Source organism: Lactuca serriola, chromosome 1, assembly GCF_051521515.1.
Source record: "Lactuca serriola cultivar US96UC23 chromosome 1, Lser_US96UC23_V15, whole genome shotgun sequence".
NCBI classification, from domain to species: domain Eukaryota; kingdom Viridiplantae; phylum Streptophyta; class Magnoliopsida; order Asterales; family Asteraceae; genus Lactuca; species Lactuca serriola.
The window spans coordinates 138,208,299-138,221,276 of NC_136408.1; the positions used below are offsets into that span (position 1 = coordinate 138,208,299).

The following is a 12,978-nucleotide window of genomic DNA, read 5'->3' on the forward strand; positions in this document are numbered from 1 at the left end:
ATTGGTCAAGCAATTAAAAACAAGATAGTATTTTAAAGATGTTAAAATTAGGTAAATTTACATCACAATGAAAAGTTCAATCCTACAAGTTTTTAAGCAATTAATAAAAGAAACCATTTCAAGAAAGTCAAACATCTATAAAATTGTCTATTCATGGAAGATGGAACTACCAAAGAATTTGCTGATTAATTGCTTGAAGGTAACAAAGTTCAAACTTTTTAAAGAAATAGAAACAAATTCAAGTAGATTGTAACAAAGAACCCTTGATTAGAAACGTTCAAACAATTGAAATCAAGAAAGTAATGTAAGTTTCAAGCACACACTAAGTTCGACCATGGCAAATTTCAAGCAATTCAAAATAACCCACTTCGAGTAAGATCATATTAGTAAGTTTATTCAGTGATACGACCACATATAAACCAAGATCAGATCTATAAGAACGCTCCACTGATCTACTCAAATAGTAGACATCGAAGTCAAAGGATAGTTTTTAAAAATTATTAAACAGGGCAATCTCTGATCATAATCCTTTTCATCCATGGTAAGATATAGTAAGGTTATAAAGCATAAATAAAGAGAAATTTACCTTGCATAGAAGGTCTAGGGCAAACAAAGCCATCATTCACTAGAGAAATATTTGAAGGCATAGGAACAGCGGGCGAGTCGACTCTGAACTGCGTACCCACAAAATCGACCTCAACCGACATCTGATTCACATCTACAGCAGTTTCAATAGCAGTCTTGAGATCAGCACTTGGAAATCCAGCAAAAACGGTGCCGTTTCCAACCGGACCCGGAAAAGTAGCAGACCCATCAGCAAAATCGACAAACGCCCTCCATGATTTAAGCTCTTCGTCGACGTTATTGAGGACTCTGAGGGTTGATTCGAAGCGATAGGGTTGATTTGATGTTCGGTTTGGTGGGAGCTTGGATCCGGATGTGTAAGTGTAGGATAAGTAGACGCCGTTGCAGGAATCGGACGCTGGTGGCGGTGACGGTGGTGTTGGAGTTGGAGTTTGGGCGGCGGTAATGGTGGCGAGAAGCGTCGCTGCTTCTCCCTTCTCTTTTTGTCAAATCCATCCCGCACCAGAGGTGCTTCCCCTTTCTCGATTGATTTCCATCATCGAGCCACCATGGCTGCTTGCGTTCCCATCTTCCATTCTCCCTTTCTTCCTCCTTTCTCAGTCAGTCGATTTTTTCCATCTTACCCGATTAGATTAAGCTTTCCGAGTCAGATACACAAATTTAGTTCATCAAACGTCTTTATCTGACCGGGTCATCAAAAAAAGTCGTTGATGTCTGAGATTCGATACCTTGAACCAAGAAATCCCTAAATCTCTATGAGATAGGAGCGCCGACACCTCGATCGATTTTGTTGAGAAGCATCGAGCATAACACTAAATCTTTTGGGAGTCGCAGTCGCATGCCAGGAGAAGTGAATGTGATGTTGCAGTGGTCTGTTAGAGATAGACAGAAAGGAGGGACATGGATGGAGGAAAAGGGTGGCCTGGTGGTTCTAGGCCAAAAAACCTTTGATCAATTTCATGGCCTGGTGACCAAAAAACCTTCGATTTCACTAAGAACCGGAACCCTAGTTCCAACAATAGTCGATTTTTGGTATTTGATTGAGAGAGAGAGAGAGAGAGAAGAACGATTGAAAGAAGGTAGAGGAGAGCTTGGCGGGGTTTTTAATTTTTTCAGAATTTCATTTCCCCCTTTTCCCCACTATTAAAGGATGGAATGCGCGTTCCATTAAAAAATATAAAGCGACATCCTTAAACGACGCGCATTTTATTATAGGTGCCCTCCGTGTTTTTTTTAGACACTAATTTAAGGGCGCGCAATAATGCGTGTCTTCTATCTTAAAATTTTTTGAAGAGATGACATTTTTCTAATGTCACTCTCCTTTGCGTAACATAGATCAATGAGCGTCGTATTTTGTGCGTCGTAAAAGGCCTTTTTTCTTGTAGTGAAACAAAAAAATAATAATTTCAATGTATGTAACTAAACAATGGAATTTGAAGATGAAAATGTAAAACTTAAAAGTATGAAGACACGTGATAAAAAAATGTTTGAAAGAGCTCTAACCACATTTGACCAATTTGTTAGTGAGAAGATCATAAATGGACCCTTTGATAATGATCAACAAATTATTTCCTGTATGAATCAAGGTGGATTCTATAATTAGTGGATTTGAAATGTTTTAAGTAATGCTAAAATAAACATGTATATTGAAGTGTAGATGAACATGTCATTTTCATGCAAACCACATGTTTTATGAAACGACCCAAAAATACGACCCAAAAATTTCATTTTTCAATATAACTAAAAACCATAATCTGAGTGTCATACCATAAAACCATACGTGATATATCTCAAGCATAATAAAACACTGTGCGGAAAATTGTATCATATCTATGTCATATCAAAATCAAAAACTAAATCAACTCCCAGGATAAAAGCTGAAGCTATGGTGTGTGCGATGTCATCATCCCGAGCTCTTCCCTCTGCATGCGGAAGTACCTGAAACCAAAACTGAAACTGTAAGCACGAAGCTTAGTGAGCTCCCCCAAACTACCACATACCATACAATACATATATAAAGCACATACTGGGCCTTGCCCACTGCATCAGACCGAAGTCTGGAACTAGCTGCATCGGACCGAAGTCCGGAACTGACTGCATCGGACCGAAGTCCGGAACTGACTGATCATGGCATAGCATAAAACATAACAACTATTATAATCACATATACTGCATACTGCATCGGAACAGAGTACGGAACACATAACACAAATATGTTTGAATCACAAAGACATCAAGCACTCTAGCTACTGCATCAGACCAAAGTCCGGGACTACTGCTAATTAAACGGGCCGGCATTGTGGCCGTAGACCCGTTCCTACTGAAAGAAAACTCACCTCGTGAACTGGCTGCTGAGTGTATGGCTCTGGAAGCTAACTGCTGCTGCTCCGGTATCTCCCCGGCTACAAGTCCATAAACACACTCAATCAAATACTAAACACTGCACTGGGTAAAATGACTCTTTTACCCTTGGTCAAAGTCAACTCTCGGTCAAAGTCGACCCACAGTTGACCTGACTCGCCGAGTTGGGCCGCCAACTCGCCGAGTCCCTATTCTCACTCCTCGACCCTACTCGCTGCTACTCGTCGAGTATGGCATCGACTCGACGAGTACCCTCTCGATCCAAGAACTCAAACAATCTTCATCCGACTCGTCGAGTCATATGAACAACTCGACGAGTTATTCTTGAGCTTAAGAAGATTTCCTTGGACTCGCCGAGTTGTATGAACAACTCGCCGAGTCCCTCCATTACTGAGTCTACCCTCAAACTCGCTGAGTCCACTCCACTACTCACTGGTCCCACTCGACACCGCTCAAAAGGAAGAAATCGGGGACTCGCGACTCGACTCGCCGAGTCGTTCTTCCGACTCGCCGAGTCACCGCCATGCAACTATTCTACACTCGATTCTGCTCGAATCCAATACATATAAATGATAGATCTGAGTCCAATAAGCTGATTTACCACGTAAAGTTTCCAACTTTACGTGTACAAACACATGAACAAGGGAATAAAGGCTAAAAAGGCACTTAAAAGGGTAGATCTAGGGTTATGATGCAAGATAGCTCCATAAAGGCAATAGATCTGGGTTCTACAACTCCTAAATGAACAGATCTAAAGATATCTCGGCATAATAGGGCTTCCATATCAACATAAGGCTTGAGAAAAGCATCAACTAGATCTAGAAAGGGTTTTAAAGCATAAAAGGGAAGGAAATCTGAAGAATACCTCAAAGAGCTCTTGTTTTCCCTTGAATCTCTGCTCTACAATCCTTCTCCTTGCTCCTTTCTTCTTCTCCTTCTTCAAGCCTTCACAATTGCACACAAAATCACTTAGAATCACTCAAGAACGAATTAGGGTTTTCTCACAGCTTCTGAGGGTGAAGGAGGCGAGAATGGAGGCCATAAGGTGGCTTAAATAGTGAGCAACCCGGGGATTTAGCGTTTCTCCCAGACGGACAGACTCGCCGAGTCGCCAGCTTAACACGTGCTCGAAATCCCGTCCCTACTCGGCGAGTCAGGCTATGAACTCGCCGAGTCCCTCTTGCAAAACTTCAAAATAAATACCAAGGAATCATCATACCGGAGACGGGTCGTTACATTTTATGATATCATGTAGAAAATACTTTAGAAAATAAAAATTTTTAAACACATATACTTAACTTATATCCTGATCAACTAGGTTCATCAATCATTTCTCCCTTGAATTTTCAAAAATCACTTTCATGAGATTACTCGACACAACCCGACTAAGAAAATCTGGAACAAAAAAGTAAATGTGTGTTGTATTATAGATGTGTAATACAATAAATATTTACCTGTAGATAAGGTAGAATGGTAAAATAAAATCTTACAAAATGCAACATGAGTGTCGATTCCTGACTATCAAATCCTGGAAAGTTAAAAAATTATAAGGATCCACCATATCTGTCAACAAAATTGTTTCCTTACTTAATTTCAAATGATTCATAAATAAATTATATATTATTTCCTATTAAATCAACCTAAAAGTGTAATAGGATCATACCAAAATATTTTAAAATCATACCAAAGTTAACCAGATTCTTATGACATAATAATAATAAAAATCATAATCACCTCTAATATATAAAAATAACATTTTTCTAATCAGTGTCAATTCAAAAGATAGTTATTTTCTGTTTTGTTAAAGGTATGTAATATCTTTTTCTGTTTATTTGAAAAGTTTCAGAAAATTAGTTAACCAATTTCATGTAATTTGTGACAAAGAAAATCGAAATATATGAATACATATATTTGATATAGAAACAAAAAAATAATCGTAAAAAATATAAAAAGCAAAAGAAAGTACTGACCTTCTACTGCACAACAACGAAGCTTTGAAGCAAAAATGATGATGAAAGTTATAAACAATAAGAATGATGTTGTAGGAGAAGGTTTGAAGAAAAGAAACGATTGAAAATAAGTGTGAGCCGTAGATTCAATGGTGAATCGTGTATGTATGTGATAATTTGAATATGATTTTTTGGTATTAATGGTTTTCTAATAAAAATGAATTTTTTATATTAATGGTTTACTAATATAAACAAATTTATATTAATTGTTGATATTAATGCCATAATTGAAATGGATTGTTACTAATATGTTTTTAAAGCTAGCCATATTAAAGCCTTTATAACCGGAAATTCAAGATTTAAAATATGAAAATATTTTATTGGAATTATATACATTCTATTTCAACGGATGTAAGTTAATTTTGTTTGACAATTGGAAAGCTTTTATTAGAATTAAATACATTTCATTTGAAGAAGATGATGTCAGCAATTTGATCTAAGGGTAGAAAACATAGGATTAAAATACAATCAATAACCCAGATTGTTTAAGATGATATCATAAGGTTTCTCTTTTAATAATATTTAAAGATTAATTGATATTATCATATGTACATGTAAAACAAATATTATATTTTATGCATATTATATTCAAGTATTAAAACATGTTGGATGAGTGGTTATGTCATTTGAGTTCAAACCAATATGTAGTGGTATTGGTTCATTTCTATATAAATTTTCTTAAGAAATGATTAATACTCTTCATTCGAGTCAAAGTAACTCGTTGAGTTATCTGAGTTTTAGTAAAAAGGTAAAAAAAACCACAAAAAAAAAAAGAAAAAAAAACAGAACCACAAAAAACCGCAAAAAAAACCGAACCGCAAAAAACCCGCAAAAACAGAACCACATAAAAACCGAACGGTGCAGTTTTTAAATTTCAAAAAACCGAAGTTGCGGTTTTCAGTTTGGTTTTAACAAAAACCGCACCAAACAGCACAATTCTCACCCCTACTAAACACCCTCTTAAAAAGTTGCTTGCTCGCTTAGATTAAAAAATTGTTTCTTTATGTAAGAAGCTTTGCTAGTTAGAATATTATTTGTAAAAAAAAAAAAATAGCAAAATCTAAAAAAAAAAAAAAAAGAAAAACCAGAAAAATATATTTAAAAAAATAAACCATAAGTTACACGGAAGATTTTTGTGTGAATATGATTTTTTTTTTTGGTAAAGAACCCTAAACCTTCGATCCCAACGCAAAAGAAAACCACAATATTCTCGCCGTCTCCCTCCCTTCATTCCTCGTCGACTCACCGTTTCCGTGCTATATTTCTCGACCTCGTCTCTGTTCATTTTCCCTCTATGATCGCCGCTTCAGGTAAATGCGAACTCTGCTCATCCTTACAAGTTACTTTTCCTTGAATCGAATTCAAGATATTGTTCGTGCAGAGTCTAGATTCTGAACCAAATAAATACTGCTCTGTTCATTTGAAAATAAGCTGGATTAGGTTTATGTTTTGGAGTACAAAATTGCGAGGGGATTTCTTTATAGATTTAAGAAATTGGTCAGAAAAGTCTATATGTCATTTGTCACTTAAATCATCTTTGTCACACAATCTAACCTAATCTTTTTGTAGCTACTTGACACTCAACATGGTTGGATGATGCGTAGTCTGTGTATATTGGTTTCAGTAGTAAGCATCTCATATCTGTGTTTGGATGCCATTAGTATTTAAAATGTCTAATTTGCCCCTCATCTCCATCATTCCATCATCATCATCATCTTCCTCCATACTTTCTTTTTGCAACATGAGACCTTCATATTCTCTCATTCTTATCCCTCTAAAATAACTGAAACCCAAATTTTCTTCTTTGGCTTCACTTTGCTGAAATTTCTTGTTTGGCTTTGCTTTAATGAAAATTTTGATTTATGGTTTTTGTTTTGAGTTGTGAGCAAGTTTTAGGTCTCAATTGCACTCTTCTCTCTCTATTTTTGTAAGAGGCATACAAATTACAATCACACACAAATACGAATCCCCTGTTACACTTTGCTGAAATTTCTATTTCTGATATTTGTTTTGAGTTGTGACTTGTGAGCAGGTTTTGTGTCTCAATTGCACTCTTTTGTTTAATAACATGTATCTTCATGTATCCTCAAAATTATGAACTTGTTCATATTCATACACAATGTGACCCCATATAGGATTTCTTTTGTTTTATCTTTTCCATGTTCCTCCAGTCCTGTTATCATAATCTGCTGTTACAGAGAATTATCAGACTGTTTCTGCTTGAAATAAGAAAATTCAGCAGCTTCTGTTGTGTTTCGTTTCCAATTTTAGATGCCTAAGATTGATTCCCATGCTTCCCTTGAACACAAAGAAACCGAGTTTAGCACTATATAATAGCTCCAAAGTCGACTTGAAACTAGAAGAATGGGGATAAAATTGGCATATTAAGACATTTTTAAACATTTTTAGGCGTATGAATTCACATGGCAAAGTTTGGAGGTGCATATGTGATGCATTATAATTTCTTTAGTTTTATTGTTGAGGTTTAAATTGTTTGTTGAGATATAAGTTGCATATTATAAATGTTAATAATTTGGATTTTATGTAGAGGAACTTTTCACGGGATCTAATGAGGAAAGCCAGTGAAACCAACTTTCATAACCGATAGCGTAGTTCTTAGACAACACGATGATAAAAGTCCGAGATAAGGAGAAACATGGAATATCAGTACCTTCTTGGATGATGAAGAGATTGAAAAAGGGGAAGATCTGAAACTGGATTTGGAGAGTGCAATTAAGGCATCTCAGGCTTCTATTATCGTGTTGTCTAAGAATTACGCTACTTTCAACATGGTGTTGGGATGAATTGGAGCTGATCCTTGAGCAGTGTATGGCATGCAACCGTATTGTCAACCCAATCTTTTATCACGTGGAGCCCACACGTGTCAGGAAACAACAAAGTAGCTTTGGAAATGCAATGGCTAAGCATAAACACATGATGATGACAGGGCCGTTCCAAACATATTTTGGGTCTGGGGCAAGAGGGGCAAAAAGGCCTTGAAAATACATAAATTTCATCAAGTTTTTTATAATAACTCAATAATTGATAGGAAATTACATGTACTAGCTTCAAAATATAACATTTTCGATTATATATATATATATATATATATATATATATATATAAAATGAAGTCCGAATTTTTTTTTGAACCCCTTTAAAATGAAGTAGGGGCAAAAAGACGGTCGCCTCTATCGACTCTCGGTAGTCTGGATGGTGGTGGAGACAAATGCACATGAAAGAAGTGAATGCGTTTATAGAAGATGCTAAATTAATAGGAAATGACGATAATGGAAGGTAACCACTTTCTTACCCATATTTTCATATGCCTTTAGTTTTGTTTGATTAACTCATGAAATGTAAATATCATCTTCTCCTTATGCATTTCAATAAGTTTCCTAAATATCATTAAATACACATTTATTTCATTGTGAAGGATGAAGAAGATGCACAAAATAAAATCTACGTTTCCTCTTATTTCACAAACTGAAATATTGGTTATATGAACTGTATCGCTTTATATTATTAGTTGATAGCTATATTTTATTGTTATTACTTTATTGATAAGGGTCTAGGATTAGGGTTAGTTTATGAAGTACTAGTATAAATATGTCAGGAGACTAATATTAACTTTAGAAACCCGGGGAGATCACCTACTTCTCAAATTGTAGGTACTATCTTGTATTTTTCTTCCTTTTAGTTATTTTTTGTAACACCCATATTCAAGTGTAAAATACATGTATTGTTTTGAGGGAAAAAGAATAATATAGCAGATAATCAGCAATCTTGTAGTTTGGTAGAAAACAAAAATTGAATACTCAATCAATAAAGCTTCAACCTTTTCATGTAGTTAAATTTTCAAACATAGGGAAAGATGTTCCAATTCAAAATTTAATAAAATCTACTAAAATCAAAGCACAAATCATAAAGCCCTAACGTATACACCGCTTACACTAAAAAAACAATGTTATGGAACTCATTAGGGCAACTCGATCGGTTGACTGGGAAGTATTCAACTAAAGGTTAATTATAAAGAAAATAATTATGGGAAAATTATATATAGGAAAAGTACCATAAGTTCATAACAAAATAGGTAAGTATCATATGTTCAAATGTTAAACTACGAGGGAGAAAGAGCAGGTAATATGTGAAATAATTTATATTTGTAACATATAAAATGTTAAATAAATTATATAAAGACAAACTACACTAAGAGACATCCATATTCTATCATCCTCATCTCTTCAAAACAATCCACTAAAAAAATTGAAACCCTAATTTTCTACTTTGGCTTCTTTTTTGCTGAAATGTCTTGTTCGGCTTCAATTTAATAAAATTTAGATTTATGGTTTTTGTTTCGGGTTGTGAGCATTGCATTCTCCTCTCTCTCTATCTTGGTTATTGATCACGTAAAACACATACAATCACACACTAATACGAATACCCTGTTACACTTTGCTGAATTTCTTGTTTGGATTCACTTTGCTTAAATTTCGATTTACGATTTTTGTTTTCAGTTGTGAGCAGGTTTTGGGTCTCAATTACACTCTTTTGTTTAATAACAAGTATCTTCATCCACCTTTAAAATTGTGAACTTGTTCATATTCAAACACAAAGTGATGGGGGTGTTTAATGATCTCATATTGGAGCTCTTTTGTTTTATCATTTCCATGTTCATCCTCTTGTTGTCATAAGCCAACCCAAATTAACCCAAAACTACACAAAAACGTGTAAAGAAAAAAATGCCGTTGTGATTCATTTCGATCTGGGTGTTAAAGAAAGAAGAAGCACTAAAGGTTAAAGCATTGAACCAAATTAGAGTTCATAGAATGAACTTCTAATTTTTTTTAGGAGTATTAGCTCATATGGCGAAGTTTGGAGGTGCATGTGTAATGTATTTTAATCACTTAAAACTTTTATAAGTTTGGAGGTACATGTGTAATGTATTTTAATCGCTTAAAAGTTTTACTTTGTTCAAAGGTATTTGCTACGCATTCACTCACGTACAACGTTATAGAAAGGGGCAAGATGGGAAATCAACATAATATAGAGAATTTTATTAGTCCAAGCCTACAAGGGCTTTAGGGGCATTTTATGGTATTTAGTTTATGTCAGATAGTATAAGAGGGTAGTAGGCAAGAGAGTAAGGTATGTATCTTTTGTGTAAAATCTGTAATTTATTCAAATCAAATATTTGAAGCTTTTGGTTGATTTATTGTTATTGAATCCGATCATATAAACCAGTTTAATATCAGTACTATTCTTATTGAGGTTTAAATTATTTGATGAGATTAAGTTGCATATTATAAATATTAATAATTTTGATTTTGTGTAGAGTCATTGTGTACAGGATCCTAAAATTGAAGCACTAGTGAGGAAAGCTAGTGAAACCAACTTTCATAACTGATAACATGTGGATGAGCATAGTTCTCAGACAACACGATTTTAAAATCGCAAGATAAGGAGAAACACGAAATATTAGTACCTTCTTGGATGATGAAGAGATTGAAAAAGGGGAAGATCTGAAACCGGAATTGCAGAGTGCAATTAAGGCCTCTCGGGCTTCTATTATCGTGTTGTCTAAGAATTATGCTTCTTCAACATGGTGTTTGGATGAATTGGTGTTGATCCTTGAGCAGCGTATCACATCCAACCATATTGTCATCACAATATTTTATCATGTTGAGCCCATACATGTCAGGAAGCAACAAAGTAGCTTTGGAGATGCAACGCCTAAGCATAAACACTTGATGGAGGCGAAGATAAATGCACATAAAAGAAGTGAATGTGCTTATAGAAGTTGCTAAGTTAATAGGAAATGATGTTAATGGAAGGTAACCATTTTCTTACCCATATTTTCATATGCCTTTAGTTTTGTTTGATTAACTCATGAAATGTTAATATCATCTTCTCCTTATGCGTTTCAATAAGTTTCCTCAATAACATTAAATAGGCATATATTTCATTGGTAAGGATAAAGAAAAAGCATAAAATCTACATTTCCTCTTATGTGACAAACTGAAATAGCGGTTATATGAACTGTATCGTTTTATATTATTAGTTGAGAACGATATTTTATTGTTAATTACTTTATTGATAAGGGTCTAATATTAGGGTTAGTGTGACATACACATTTTGAAATTGTGTTTTGTAAAATGTTAAAAGTAAATAATATTATGAAATATTATGTGACATTGAGTATTGAGTTCTAACAGATAGTTTTTACTAGAAATGAAGTAAAAATATGTTTAGAATTACTCGGAAAATATTGGAAGTCTTATGAGATTCCAATCAAAAGGCAAATATTGAAATTTAACGAAAATAAAAAATTTGAAATAAGTTAGAATTTTGTTATTGAAAGTTGTAAAGAATCTCGTTAGAAATATTTAGGCAAAAACCTCATCGAAATCCAAGTTATAATGAAGAAGTTATAACCAATCGAAGATCCGCGACAAAACCGGCACGACACCGAATGACGTAAAAAGTGAGTTTTTTGATAAACTACTTTTTTAGCCTTGTTGATCTAAATGAAAGATGTAGTATTTGTTAAATGAGAATTTTCATAAAAAGAACGTCCAAATGTGACTTCGTATGAGGAAATTATGATTTTTCTAAGTTTCGGAATAGCAGTATACAACTAAAAACTCGAAATAAAGATCGAGCGATATTTAGCCGACACAACCTAAATGAGAATTGAAGGTCTCGTCAATAGTAGTACAACAGTAAAATGACTAACGAAAACGGACGTCAGATGAAGAAGTTATGAATTTTTAACGGATTTTCCTGTCCCGATCTGTTAAAAATAATAATATTAAAAATAAATTCAAAATTACCCAACGGAGTCTAAACGAAAGTTGTAGAGCATAATTTCACCTACGCGTGCATATAAAGAACGTCAAAAAGGAGCTCGTATGCGAAAGTTATGGATTTTTGAAGTTCAGGGCACAAAAACCGAGAAAATCACTAAAACCGAGGAATTTCGCATGAACAGTAATCGGCCACGTCACCCTCGCATGCGAAGCGCTGCGTGTCCGATCTGATGAGTCATCCGAAGCGGAGGTCCAACCGGAGTCCGATGCGTGTCCTAGCCACGCCACGTCCGAAGCGAGCTGCCTCCAGCGCCGACGTGTGTCTCGCCCTCACACCCGCCACCTGCCCGCTTTACATGCTCGCCACCTGTCTCGCTTCGCTGCTGACGCCTGGCCTTTCCTCCCTCGCATGCGAGTCACGTGCTTGCTTCTCGTTGCTTCGGATCCGAGGCTCACACCTATATATAGAGGGTGCGAAACCTCCCGGGTAACTTTAGAAATTTGGCATTTTTCACCCCTAAACTCATATTTTTACTATTTCGACTTCCCCCGAAGCCCCGTGATCATTCCCAACCGTAGCACCTGGTTCTTGGTACGTATTCTTTTGTTAAATACTTTGCATTTTGGCCTTGGACTCGGCTAGTTGAAGGTCCAACTCGCCGAGTAGAAGCGTGAAGGGACACGGGACTTAAGCGATGGACTCGGCGAGTGGGTTCCCGGACTCAGCGAGTAGACCTTGTTTGGGCAAAAACCCTAATCCGAGGGTTTGCACACTATTTAAACACCTTAACTCGGCCTCCTTAATCCCATTTGCTCCCAAAAGACCCCCATAGCAAACCCTAGCTGTTATTGAAGCAATCTAAGGCATTTGGAGTGACTTTGGTGCTTTTGTGATCCAAGGAAGGAAGGAAAAGCTTGAAGGAACAAGAGGAGGCTAAAGGGATCCGAGTTTGTGCACCATTTTCAGCTCATTGAAGGTAAAAAGCTTGTACCTTGCTCTTCCATTTGCTAGATCCCATTTTGTGAAGTTTTAGGGCTTTTCTAAACCATTTTGGTCACCAACCATGATTGCAAGCATGTTTTGGAGTTGATGTTTCGGATCTAGGCCCTTAGAGGGGTTACAAGACAGAAATGAGTGGCTCTTGCACTCAAAGAAGGCCCCATGCTTTGAGAGGGCTTGTTTAAGGACCTTTTAAGCTCAAAGTCTCATGCAAG

General features: G+C 35.8%; 1 long non-coding RNA gene across 1 annotated transcript; it reads left to right on the top strand.

The window, feature by feature from the left end:
• The first annotated feature begins 6,123 nt into the window (after positions 1-6,123).
• Positions 6,124-10,869, top strand: LOC145099384 (uncharacterized). Its single transcript, XR_013704612.1, has 3 exons — positions 6,124-6,265; positions 7,504-8,251; positions 10,290-10,869. It is a non-coding gene; the product is annotated as an uncharacterized LOC145099384 (long non-coding RNA).
• The last annotated feature ends 2,109 nt before the right edge of the window (positions 10,870-12,978 follow it).